Genomic DNA, 14,333 nt, shown 5'->3' on the forward strand with positions numbered 1-14,333 from the left:
AAAACATGTACTTCTGTTTAATTCAATAATCTCCTAGTGATCTTTGACTTCAAAAGTAACATGAGGCTAAATCTGATTATTATTATTTTTTGGTATATGCATAAACTGAAGATCACATCATTACCTGGAGTGTACATAAACATTATCTTCTATTTTATCTGTTGTTTTTTTTCATTTTTTAATGTACCCTTTTGATTATTGCTAATATTTTATCACTATTGACTAGTCTATTACAATTCAACTAAAAAATCCAGAGGTATCCTTTCTCCAGACTTTTTAAAAAAGTTTGTGAGTATTGAAACCTGTTTTTCAATATAACACTTAATTAAATGGAGTCATAATGTCAGATAATCAGATTTTTTTCAATATTTGAAAGACACATCTACTAAAGATCAATTCTAAGTTATCTAAACAATAATTCCTGTTCAGTGAACAGAAGATTCAGTTTTTCACTTACTTGCAAATACACTTCATTATTTCTATATTAACAGATTTATATAGCTGCCCAATTCACACACTTCAGGACTTCCATTGATATTTATTTCCAGATAATAATACAGATAGTCATCAACTTACACCCACAATTGAGTCCAAAATTTCTGTGGCTAAGTGAGACACTTGTTAAGGAAGTTTTGCCCCATTTTATGAACATTTTTTTGCCACAGTTGAATCACTGCAGTTGATCAGTTAGTAACATGGTTAAGTGAATTTGACTTTGCTGGTTAGACCCTGGTGTGTGTGTGTGTGTGTGTGTGTGCGTGTGTGTGTGATGTCATCACAGGGGGTCCACAAAGGCTTGAAGAAATGCTGTGATTTAAATCTTAAGTCTTGGGGGTCCATGGCCGTGGACCATGGTTATAAAAGGTATTTAAGGGGGGGGGGTGTCTAGTGAAGGAAAGTTTGAGAACCACTAGCCAGTTTTCCTATATGTTGTGTTGAGATGAATAATCTGCAATCACTAGTTCTGAGAAGTTGGGGGGGGGAAGTAATTTGTACTTTTCTGCAGAGAATTTTGTCCCTGCTCTCTAGGGACAATTTTGTTACACTTTAATCTGCCTAGGCTGATCTCATGCATCCTGTTATTAAAGGTTCCATTGCAAATAACATCTGCTTTCATTGTTCAAAAACAAAGGAATACCAGCCTCATGGTAGTATGATAGGAAGACACAGTGCTGACTATAACATCTCTGAATTACAGCTTTAAAAGGTATTTTAAAGAGAGCATTTAAAAGTGTGTGAAAAGCTACTATGGATTCTCAATCAATATGTTCAGCACATTGAAGGGGGAAGCCATGGGAAGGAAAACAGATTAAAGTACAGGTAGTCCCCGAGTTACAACCACAATTAAGCCTAAAATGTATGCTGCTAAGTGAAACATTTGTTCAGTGATTTTTGCCCCATTTTACAACTTTTCTTTTCACGGTTGTTGTTAAGTCATGGCATTTGTTAAGTTAGTAACATTGCTGCTAAGTGAATCTGGTTTCCTCATTGACTTTCCTGGTCAGACGGTTGCAAAAGGGGATTACATGACTCTAGGACACTACAACTGTCATAAATATGAACCACTTGCCAAGCCTATGAATTTTGATCATGTGATCATGGAGATGCCGCAATAGTCGTAAGTGTGAAAAATGGTGGTAAGTCACTTTTTTTCAATGCCATTATAACTTTGAATGGGCACTAAATGAATTGTTGTAAGTCAAGGATTACCTGTAGCTGGGACTGAGCCTGTCATAGTATGGCTACTCATACAGGTAGCATTGGCATAAATGCATATTGTATGAGGGGGGTATTGCTTTTCCACCTCTTGATATTTGGGGATCTGCAAAGTCATAAAACCAAATAAGACTTGTTAAAAATAGGTACCTTCTCTGTTGCATCTGGAAAGATTCATGTTTACACTAAAGCACTTCACTATTTTACTGCTAGTTTGCAAATGTGTAACAAGAGTGGAAAGTGGTAAGTGATGTTTGAGGGGAGATAATGCATTTGTTTATATGCAATGCATCTATTCCCCACTTTAGCTCTGAAAACTTAAAGTGGCTGACAAGAGGGCCTACTGCAGGGCTGTCAAACTCCCAGCCCACGGGCCGGATGCATCACACGCTGGCCACGCCCACGCCCAGTTTAGCGAAGGGGAAAAAAGCCCTGATTCGTCACGGGACGCCACCATGACGACGTAAGTTTGAAACCCCTGGTCTACCCTAACCATAATCTTGTGAATCGCTTAATAAATTCTTAGGTGAAGTGGAGACATAGATCTTGCGTCTCTTTAGTTCAGCTCCAACCCTTATTCACTACCACTCCTTTTCTGCCACTGCTTGGCAGCGTTGTCATTTTCTGATAGCCGTAAGTTTTCATTTCTAAAAGCTTTGAGAAGTAACAGTAATGTTGTTCGGCAGGGAACTGGAGACCATCAGAGAACGCTTTGTCCAACTGCAGTGAGTTTTGACAATCTCCAATGTTCTGTCCGTGCGCCCAAATCCAGCAGGCTTTTTTTTATTTGCTTCCCTTGTCACATGAAATTTGAGCATTGAGAAATTTGGTTCGGCCCTAGTTGGAATCTCCTGTCATCAGATCACTTCCCTTTCTTCATCCCTTTGTATGAGTCACTGTTCCGAAAAATATTAAGGGTGACATTAAGTCCATTCTGGTGCTTAAATTGCATCTGGAAAATGCAAATATCAGTCACTTGGGGAAGCACATCATTATCGGAATCACGGATGGCAGAGAGAGTTCAAAGTGCTCCTTTGAAGCTAGCATAGCACTGCGAGGAAATCTCCCATGAGGCACCAAAGTTTTGAATGCTCCATAGCTTTGATTATGAATAATACTAATAACCCCTTGCCATATTTTAAAAATGTTCACATGAATATCTTTAGCAGATGCTTCAGTCACAGAGGGAGTCAGATATGCTTGTGAATATTCCTTTTTGCCAGATTTATATGCCGCCTTTCATTTGGAAACTCATGAGAAATATACAACATTTCCTCCTTTCTATTTTTTTTCTTCCTCAAACAAGTGTGTGTGTGTGTCTGTGTGTCTGTATATATTAGAAAGCAATATACAAACTTTATTATGAAAGAGCGCTCAATAGTAGCTTTTTGCAAACTATAAATAAATATTTATTTATTTATTTATTTTATTTGATTTGCCAATTGTTTACAAGATAATAAGTATAAGTGTATACATAGTTGTGAATACATGAAATGGGTACATATAAGAAAAATAAAAGAATAAGAGAAACAATAGGACAGGGACGGTAGGCACGATGGTGCGCTTATGCACGCCCCTACAGACCTCTTAGGAAAGGGGTGAGGTCAATAGTAGACAGTCTAAGGTTAAAGTTTTTGGGTTTGGGGAAGAGACTATAGAGTCGGGTAGAGTATTCCAGACATTGACCACTCTATTGCTGAAGTCGTATTTCCTGCAATCAAGTTTGGTGCGGTTTACTTTGAGTTTGTATCTATTGTGTGCTCTTGTGTTGTTATGGTTGAAGCTGAAGTATTCATTGACAGGTAGGACATTGCAATGTATGATTTTATATACCATGCTTAGGTCAGACCAAAGACGGCGTAATTCAAGGTTTTCTAGTTTTAGAATTTCAAGTCTGGTGGCATAAGGTATTCTACAACGAGTAGAAGAGTGGAGAACTCTTCTTGTGAAATATTTCTGGACTTTCTCAATTGTGCTAATATCAGATACGTAATGAGGGTTCCAGACTGATGAACTGTATTCGAGTATTGGTCTAGCAAATGTTTTGTATGCTCTGGTTAGTAGTGTGATATTACCAGAGAAAAACTACGTAGGATTAGGTTAACAACTCTTAATGCCTTTTTGGCTATGTAGTTGCAGTGGGCTCTAGCACTTAGATCATTAGAGGTGAGTATTCCAAGGTCCTTTACAGAGCTTGGGTCATCAACAAGATCTTGACTATTCAGCTTGTATTTTATTTTCTGATTTTTTTGCCAATATGTAAGACAGAGCATTTATTTGTTGAGATTTGGAGTTGCCATTTGTTTGACCATTCAGATACATAGTCAAGGTCTTTTTGTAAGGTAGCAGTATTGTCTGTGGTATTGAACATCTCCCTGGGCCCCTTGTTTTGTGATAGGTAAGACAACTTTCTCCAACATGCTCCTTACCAAATAAATGAAGATTATCTAATTAGTAATTCACCAGGCTGGAGGGGGGGGGGAGAAATACCCACAAAAATCACTAAAACATTAAAAATAATAAAATTAAAACCATAAAAACAGAAGCTACAGAAGAGCATCATTCATCCCCCTAAAAGTACAACTATTTAGCAGGCTCTCACCAATGTCACCAGATGCCCAGGCCAGATGGCAAAGCCATATCTGCAGGCTCTTCCATAAGGCCAGTAAGAGCAGAGCCAATCTCATCTCAGGAGGGATGATTACCAGATGGACTTCATGGATTAGAGAAGGCAGGAGCTTGGTTACTTCTATGTCTACTATCACAAGGGCAAGTGATATTTTTGAGCCATCAGTTTGCTAGAGCAACTCTCAAAGTGTCAGTCATTAGGGCCAGAGAGGATGGCATTTAAAAATATCTGCTGAAGTGTTACATTAACATCCATTTACCAGATACTGGTGAGTGAAAGTATACTTTGTCATCCCTTCTTGACCTCCGGAATATTCTCTATGACGCCTACTTTCCATTCTCCTTCCTTCTAAACAGATAGGTAGATTTCTACATAAACCAATCCCATTTTCATTTTCTGAGAATATTTGTGGGCGTATATAGCTTTTAAAGCTTTTTCCTTTAAAGTGGAATTTAAAAAACAACAACAACAGGAGGCACACACAATCATCAGACATAAAGGGAGACTATAAGTATTTTAGTGCCCACATTGCCTATCCCTCTCCTTGTAATAGAGAAATTTTGTACTGTACCAACAAAGCCTATATTTCTCTTGTTCAGGTGTGCAAGTCAAGGCAATTCTCTTAGCCATATTCCCAAAGAATAAACATTAATATTAATATTAACATGAGTTGTAGATTACATTTAAAGAGACTACCACATTGCAATGCCACACACTCTGAACAACAATATCTATAATGAGAAGTATTATGCATCTCAGGTGGGTTCTGAAAAGAAGACTAGATTCTCCACTCCCTTTAAAACAGGGGGCCCCTGTTTTTACAGAGTAAGATATTGTAGATGATTTTCTCTATCTTCTGAAGATACCTAGGTGTCAGCCTATGTATATGGTTAAACCTCAGAACCAACCCTTTGGACTTTACCTGGAAACTTATTGGCAACAGTACAAAACCTGTAGCCTATGACATGGCCAAAGTGGACACTTGCACTTTGCAGCCACTGTAGGTTCCAACCAGTTCTCAAAGGAGCCCCATGTGGAGTGCATTGCCATAATTTCTTCTGGTGGTGATGAGAGCATGAGATACCATTGCCATATTCCCTCATTCCCCATATGACAACAGCTATTGTCTTGTATGCCCAAAATCGTATCTGGCCATGGTCTCTAGCAACCCAACAGCAGTAGCTATGAATTCAGGAGGAAACAAGTCACAGACCTGCAATTTCAAGAAGACTTTCACCATTCCAAAGTTATAGCCTGGACAAACAAAAAATAAAATGGTTTTCCTCGTTAGGGTTTGATTTCAGCTTGTTTCATCCTATCCAGACTCCTACAGCCTTCAGGTAAGAGGTTGATAATCATGGTATCTCAGTAGAAACATAGAGCTAAATACCACCAACATTCTGATGGTAGCTTATCCTAAATTGACAGAAAATACCCTCCTAAAAGCAGGATCATGTAGATATTAAAACATGTGGAAGAGAGAATTGAATCCTGATCACTGCAACAACTTTTCTTCTCCTCTGCCCTTGATTGGAATTGCTTTTTTAGGAAGGTTTGGAAATACCAAAAATAGTAGCCTCAATCTACAAGTGATCAGTAATGGATGGAGTGCCCCCATGGAGGTTCTGAAGAATGATGATCTACCACAGCAACCAATGCTGTCTCAGGTCCGAATCATGACTGAAAGGATTCCATTTCCTCTAAAAGCACTCTGCAGCAGAAGCAATATCACCTGTTCGACCACATTTCTTGAAAAGGGAAAGATAGAGAAAAGTTAGTAAATGTCCAAGATAGCTAAAGTATAGGGAAGAACTTTTCAAAAAAGTATGTACCAACATCTAATTAAAGGCATCAGACAGAATTTCTTTTTCCTAGAGGTATTTGCCTGAACTAGCTACAAAGTTTGGTGTAAAATGAGTATAAAAATGGTTCAAGCAACTTATTGGCTTAAAACAATTTTTCAAATTTAAGAACCTAATCAATACAAAATTTGAAAATATCCATTCATAAAATAAGTTCTCGCTCTTGTACAATTTTCAAGCTTACACCTTCCCATCTGGAATCAGTTGAATTGATTTTAATAACAAAATATCTTGCATGAGCAACCCAAACACAAAGGCTTTAGTGCAAATGTCGGATTGATTAGCTTACAAAGCAGCTGTTTTGAGCCTTATTTTAGGCAAACCTACTGCCAAAAATGTTTATTTTTGCTACTGATGTTGCTTATTTCTCGTCTTACGTGCCCATGACAGTTGTAACAGAAACTAAGTTGGGGGCCTCAAGAGCAGCCATAGTTACATCTGCTTGAATCCTTTGAGCTACAAGGATGTTGACAGACTGTGTGGTGTTGTGATGGTCACCTACATGTTGTTTAGACTCCTGTCCAACTTTTCTGGGTGGTGGCTGAAATAGTAAACATATCGTTTCAAGAGTAAAAGATCCTTCTTTATCTTTTTTTTTTAAAGCAACTGGTTGCTGGCTTCAAAATAAAATAACATTGGAGTGAATAACTAATAACTCAGACCTTCTCTTTCTAAGCAATCAGTCAAATAAACAAATTTGTATTGGTAAAGGAATTTTTGGAAAACCAGTTTGGTGCAGTGATTAAAGACACAAAGTTAGGAACAGGAGACTATGAGTTCTAGTCCTGTCTTAGGCACAAAGTCAACTGAATGACCTTGAACCAGTTGCTTTCTCTCAACCCTAGGAAGGAGGCAACGACAAAACATTTAGGAAAAACCTTGTCAAGAAAAAATTTCAGGGACTAGTCCAGACAACCTGAGAACATGATTGAATGGAAGAAAAAAATATGAATTATTAGTATAAAAATACCATACATTGTATCTTTCTATAAGATCATTCAGTTCAACTAACAGACTGGAGCTCAAGACTCAGACCTTAAACTGTTACTCAGAACCCTTATACAGTTACATGAAGGATATTAATATTTGACTGTATATAAATAAATGTAAAGCAATACTGCTATTCCTATTATACACGACAAGGAGCTGTTCCCTCAATAAGAATATCCTTGGCATTATTCTGGGTAGCTCACTGAAAGAATAATTTTCTTTGTGTAGGTTCAAAGCAGAATAAGATTATTGAAAAGCAAATGAACTAAATACCTAGGCATGAAATCAGATAAAGTGAACACGGGGGGGGGGGGGGGGAGGACGGAGGGGGGGGGGGGGGGGGGGGGGGGCGGGAACAACGGGAGGGGGCGGGGGGGGGGGGGAGCGGGGGGCCCCGAAAACCAAAAAGGGAAGGGGGGGAAAAAAACCCCGACCGGGGAAGACAGAAAGAACAAAAAAGACGGGAGGGGGACCCGCCACGAGGGGAGGGGGGGAAAAGGGGGGCCCCCCCCCCCCCCGGGAGAGACCCCCCGGCGGGGGAGAACGGACCCCCCCGGGCCGGGGGGAGAAAAAAAGGGACCCCCCCCCGGGACGCCCCCACCACCAAAAAAACACAAAGAGAAAAAACAAACGGAAACGGACCAAAACGGACGGGGGGGGGGACGCCGCCGCAGGGGGGGGGGGGGGGGGGGGGGAGCCCCCGGACCCGCGGCCCCCCCCCCCCAAACCGAACCCGACCGCGCGGCCCGCCCCCCCCCCGGGGGGGGGGGGGGGGGGGGGGGAGGGAGGGGGGGGGGGGCGGGCGCCGGCGGGGTGATAGTTACTTAACACTTGCCATCTAAATACATATACAAAAATCCAAAGTGGACAAGATTAACAGTAGTCTGGTTTAAATCTGCCCAACTATAAAAAGCTTGAAAGCACAGTGATAAGAATTTGGTTTCAAAACCGTCTTTTTTCCCCTTGAAACTAAATTGTGGCTAGGACTTTCAAACTGTCTTAATTCTTTCCTGTTATTTCATTTTTCTATTTATTTGATTTATTTGATTTATCAATCGCTTACAAGATAATAGGTATAAGTATAGTTATGAATACATGAAATGGGTACATATAAGAAAAATAAACAATAGGACAGGGACGGTAGGCACGTTGGTGCGCTTATGCAGGCCCCCTACAGACCTCTTAGGAAAGGGGTGAAGTCAATAGTGTTACAAGGTTTCTTTCATTTAACTTTCACTTCCAATTTGCTAACTAGGGTCACTTCCAAACAGCTTCCTTGTCCCAATTTGAAGATGTTCCACTAGTATTTCCAGAGGATATGACCAGAAGCTGCAGCATCTGATCGTCTATCTTCAGGTAAAGGAATCCCAAACTAACTCTATGTGCTACATTCTGAAATTGGTGTTTTCTCTCTTATTCCCTTATTGATCTAGACCAGTGGTTCTCAAATGTTTTCGTCTCAGGACCCCTTTACATTCTTGAAAATGACTGAAGGCCCAAAACAGTTTTAGTTTATTATCATTTGTTTATCATTTGTTTTCATGGACTCTTTGAAAGGGTTTTAGAGTCTCCTAAGGCCACCAGACCACACTTTGAGAAATAATTTTACAAGAATTTATTTGTGGGGATATGTTGGACATTTTGGAATATTTGGAGCAACATACTGAAAAACAAGCTGCATTGCTCTTCTTAGATGTAGAGGCCTTTGACAATTTGGAAGTTCAAAGTTTTGGAAAATGTGAACATTGGAGATGTAGAAGAAGAGCAGGCAGGAGGGGAGGGAGCGGGTAGAGTTAAACACATCATCAGTTTAGAATGCTTGCATTCCCACAAATGCTGCAAGTCCAACTCCCACTGAATTCTGTTCACCCATATTTAATGCCAATTTAGTGTTGAACTTTAATTGACCAGATTTTTGTGTATAGGCATGAATAAATCTTCTATGCTGCAGCAGAAGATTATGAATGATCCTGATTCTTTGTACCTGATAGAAGGAAACTTTATAAAATGTGTAAGATCAATTAACACTTCACAGAAACTGTAATGGAGATCTAACAAAGGCTTGTGTGAAACAAAAAGGAACAAGACAGGATATCCACTGTCTCCCCTCTTGTTTATTTTGGTTCTTCAAATACTAAATAGAAATATAAGATGAAGGAACCATGGGAGTTAAGTTTAAAAAGAAACTTATAGGAGCTTTTGTTATCACTTGATATTGGTTTTAGAATTTTTTTAAAAGGGAATTGAAACATCAATGGCAAAAGCAAAACAATTTGTTGCATTAGCCAGTTTTAAGCTCAAAGAAATAAAAAGACAAAAATGTTAACAAAAACATGAAAATAGAAGATCAAACAGAACTGATTAATAAAATGGCTTTTAACATCAAGGAAATAAGTAAATCACTTGAGTATCATGACAACAAATATGAATTATATGTTATTTCAAAATAACTATACTAAGACACAGAAAGCAGTTAAACCAGACATATGAAGATGGGGAAAACTACAACTGTCATTGCTGAGGAGAATTTATGTGATAAAAATAGATGTTTTTCCTAAAACATGTTTGTTTCAGATAATACCTTTTTTGACAAATGATGCACCATTTAAACAGAGGCAGAAGTATATACCTAAATTTGTGTGGCAGGGAAAACAATCTTAATTTAAATATAAGGTGCTACAAAATGCAAAGGAAAAAGGAAGATTGGGTCTATCCGATTTGAAACTGTAATTTGCGGCTTCCTGTTTGTTTTGGATGAAAGAGTGGGTGCTACTAAGAAATAGAAGGAATTAGAAAATTAAGACCTGAGATTTGGATGGCACAGATATTTATGGTATGATAAAGTTAATGTGGATTTTAAAAATCATTATATTAGACATGACTTATTGAAAAATGGAATGGATAGAAACCTAGGATGTATCTGTGGCTCTCAGCACAGGAAATGTTTTATAGATGAGAAATAATAAGCTAGCCTATTGTGAGTTATTAGAATTTTGTCAGGGGAATAAAAAATAAAATGAAGAGAACTGGTGGTAGAAAATATAATACAGTGGCAACTTGGTAGTCATAATTAATTGGTTCCAGGAAGCACAATGAGTATTAAAAATGATGAGTCCCAACACATTTTCCCCATCAGGAATAATGTAGGGAGTCACAAAGCAGCCGACACCAACAAGTTCTAGCTTGTGTGTTGAGTACCAAACAAACAATGACTACTGAGAGAAAATTTTCATGTCAAAATGCATTGAGTACCGAATTCGATGAGTTTCAAAGCAGTTCAGTATCAGGGTACCCCTGTAGTTTTCTTATTTAAAGTAAATAAAAAGTTTATGGTTTTATGTATTGTAAGACTAAGTTTGAAATAGAATTCTATACAGATGAGAAACATATAATTGCTAAAATACATAAACTTTTATTGAAATTTGAAACAAAAGGAGAACAAATGAAAGAATAAATGATAAAATGATATAAAATTTTTCTTTATTTATTTATTTGATTTGCCAATTGTTTACAAGATAATAAGTTTTATAATATACAGATGGAACATTGAGAAAACACGTAGTTGAAAGATTGAAATTTATATTATATTATAATCTTTAGTATATGTCACCAGAGAAATTGTTTAGAATGTATAAAGGAACTTCAAATTTATGATGGAAATGTGAACCAAAAAAAGAGGGGGACATTTTACCATGCTTGGTGGAAAGTAAAACAGGTAGAAATTTTTGGATTCAAATGCATACTTATTTGGCATATTTTAAAGACTGTTATAAAATTGAAACCAGAAGTTTTTCTTTTGGGATTGATGGATAAACAGTTGGGGAAAAAGTCACGGAACTTTGTTTTTTGTATATAATAACTGCAATGAGATAATTGTAGGACATACTTTGGCATTGCCCAAAATGGGGGAATGGTTGGTGAAGATGATGGAACTTGCTGAGATGGCCAAACCAACTTTTTTGATCAGAGGAAAGATAATATGTATGGTTATTGCTAACTGAAAATCCCTTGTGGACTTTTTGCATAAAACAGAAAAAAAATAAACTTATGATGTATGGTTTTGATGATTAGACAGGCTAGATTATAGAAAGAATAGAATTATTTTGCAACTATAGAGTTTATAATTTTGCAACTATAGAATTTATAATTGTTGTAGTAATTAATGTGATTACATCCTGCAGAGATCTATTTGGATGGGAAACATATTGTAAATGATATAAAAATATATAAATAAAATGTGCAAAACCCCATGAGGTCACCAAAATTTCACAGGTTCTAACATTTTCATGATTTTTTTCAGGTAATTTTTAATATTTTTGATAGATTGATAGTTAGAAACATGATCTGATGTGGACTAAAATTTTGGTTTAACCACTCTACCTCCGTGGTAGAACAGAATATTTTTAAGGATTGACATCTTTTTTTTTCAAATAAAGTTTTTTATAGCAGATATTCAATTGAGCTGGAATCATATAAAACTAATTAAACAATTAGATAACAGATAATCAGAGTTGGAAGGGACCTTATAGGTCATCTAGTCCAACACCACGCCCAAGTGCGAGACTCTACACCATTTCTGACAAATGGCAGTCCAATCTCTTCTTGAAGGTCTCAAGTAATGGCGCTCCCACAACTTCAGAGGGCAAGCTGTTCCATTGGTTGATTGTTCTCACTGTCAGAAAGTTTCTCCTTATTTCCAGATTAAATCTCTCCTTGTTCAGTTTCCATCCATTATTCCTTGTCTGGCCTATGGGCGCTGTAGAAAATAGATTGATCCCTTCCTCTCTATGGCAGCCCCTCAAATATTGGAAGACTGCTATCATGTCTCCCCTGGTCCTTCTCTTCACTAGACTAGCCAAGCCCAGTTCCTGTAACCAATCTTCATATGTTTTAGTCTCCAGTCCCCTAATCATCTTGGTTGCTCTTCTCTGTACTTTTTCTAGATTAATTAAACTTAAGGCATTATGATGATTTCATATTCTTGTCTAGATATACAGCATTAATGAAGTAAATGTGAATTATCAAAAAGAAGAAGAATAAACAAGAAAGCTGGTTGTTTTAGCTAAAATGAGAAACAGTGGAGATGGAGTTACACTTGCAGCATTAAAAAAAAAGTCCCTCAGAAAATAACAGGTTTGTTGGTAGTATGACTAGCAGTCTGAAAGTTTTGAAAAGTTTACATTTTGAAAACAAGAGATTGTTTGTCTATAAAATATATAAACAAAAGAAATAAATATTTTTTCTGGTTTAGTATGTATTTTTACATACCAGATCTGTTTCAGTCCATAGCACTCCAGACAAGGCTAGGAAGGACGTCTGATTAAAATCCTGGTTGTCTCTGCAAAGTAAACTAAATATATATCTAGTGTTATGCAATAACATCATTTCTATGCAAATTAATAGTCATTTTATAAACTCTTATGGAACACACCAGTAAGTGAAAGTGGCCCTGTTAAAGGAGAATGAATATAAACCAACATAACTGGATCCTCCAAATTAAGAAAAGCTGAATTTAATTTAGTCTGTTTTTTTCTTACAGCATATTTTATATACATGTTAAATGTTTCAAATTATAGGAAAAATACATGGTTAAGATTGTACATTGCAGTTTAGAAAAACAAATAATTGTGGCCAGCTTTTCATTGCATTTTGGCTTACAATTGTGCATTATTAGTCATTGCTTCATACTATCTTATTAAAAATAGATGTGACTACATTTTTAGGTTTTATTTTCATACTTGCACTAAATCACCATAATAGGATTTGGTAGAACGTGAACTAGAGTTGCTATGTTAGTTTTAAATTATAACTTTCAGATCTGACTACAGTATAATCTATAATTACAGACCTAGTTTAAGCATACAGAAATTGTGGTCTAATTGTATATAAGGAGAAATTCCATTGCCTTTCAATTGACTAAGCCAATCTACAATTGAAGCTTGATACCACTTCAACCAGTAAGCTTTTCTTAAACCTCAAACACTTCCTTTTATTACATATGATATAGAAGACCGTGCACTTTTTAAATTGTATACACATATCTGTGCAAGAAATTAGAGAAGTTAAAATTTTGGGGGAAAATTTTTTCAGGCAGGTTTCTTTATTCTTCCAATGCAGCTTTTCTAAAGACATAAGTGTTTAGAAATGCACTACTACTTCGGAGGGATTTGTTTATCTTTAAAAACAGAAAAATAATGCAAAAATGTAGGACATAAATATAATCTATAGATTTAAAGTTATTGTATTAAATTTCAATAAACTATAATTTAAATATATGTAAATTAAAATACAGCTTCTTATTTATCTGTTATCCCCATGCTTTTACATCAACTGGAAAATTGGAGCATGTTTAATTCCTTAGTGAATGGTATTTTCCTATATATTCCAAAAAGAAAGAAAAACAAGGAGGGAGAATCTATACTATGGCTTTAAAAATATTGCTGAATAACTATTCCAGGGCCCTTAGTCCTGGCTAGAAACTGCTAGGAATTAGAGTTGGAGCAACAATATCTCTCCATTGGAACAGAAAAAACATTTGGGTTGGATTTATACATAGCATTATATGCTATGATTAATAGAATAAATCTCAATTGACTGGATTCAGGCAACATGTTAAGCCATATATGATTGTAACTTTGTTGCTTGTATCCTTACGATTTATATTGACTGTTTCCTTGTATGATTTGATAGCTTATTTGTACCCTATGATTGTCATTAAGTGTTGTACCTTATGATTCTTGACAAATGTATCTTTTCTTTTTATGTACACTGAGAGCATATGCACCAAGACAAATTCCTTGTATGTCTAATCACACTTGGCCAATAAAGAATTCATTCATTCATTCATTCATTCATTCATTCATTCATAGATCATGATCACAAGTATTAGGTTCCACCGACTTACCAACTGCAACATATTAAACCAACTGTAAACAAACCGCAACGTAGTGTAAGGATGTTGGTTAGTTTCGGGCATCTCATCAACTTAAAATATACTTTGTTTAGTTTTGACCTAGCTGAACTCATATACTGTGCTTCATTCAACAAACTTATTAAAATACACCATGGCTTAGCATGTGAACCAAGCCTTCACTAGAACACAAAAAAATACTGTAATTTTTGGTGGACGCAATTTT

The sequence above is a fragment of the Notechis scutatus genome, chromosome 1 (genome assembly GCF_049901735.1).
Source record: "Notechis scutatus isolate UNSWTSFEM ecotype Mainland chromosome 1, rNotScu1.2, whole genome shotgun sequence".
In the NCBI taxonomy this organism is placed as follows: domain Eukaryota; kingdom Metazoa; phylum Chordata; class Lepidosauria; order Squamata; family Elapidae; genus Notechis; species Notechis scutatus.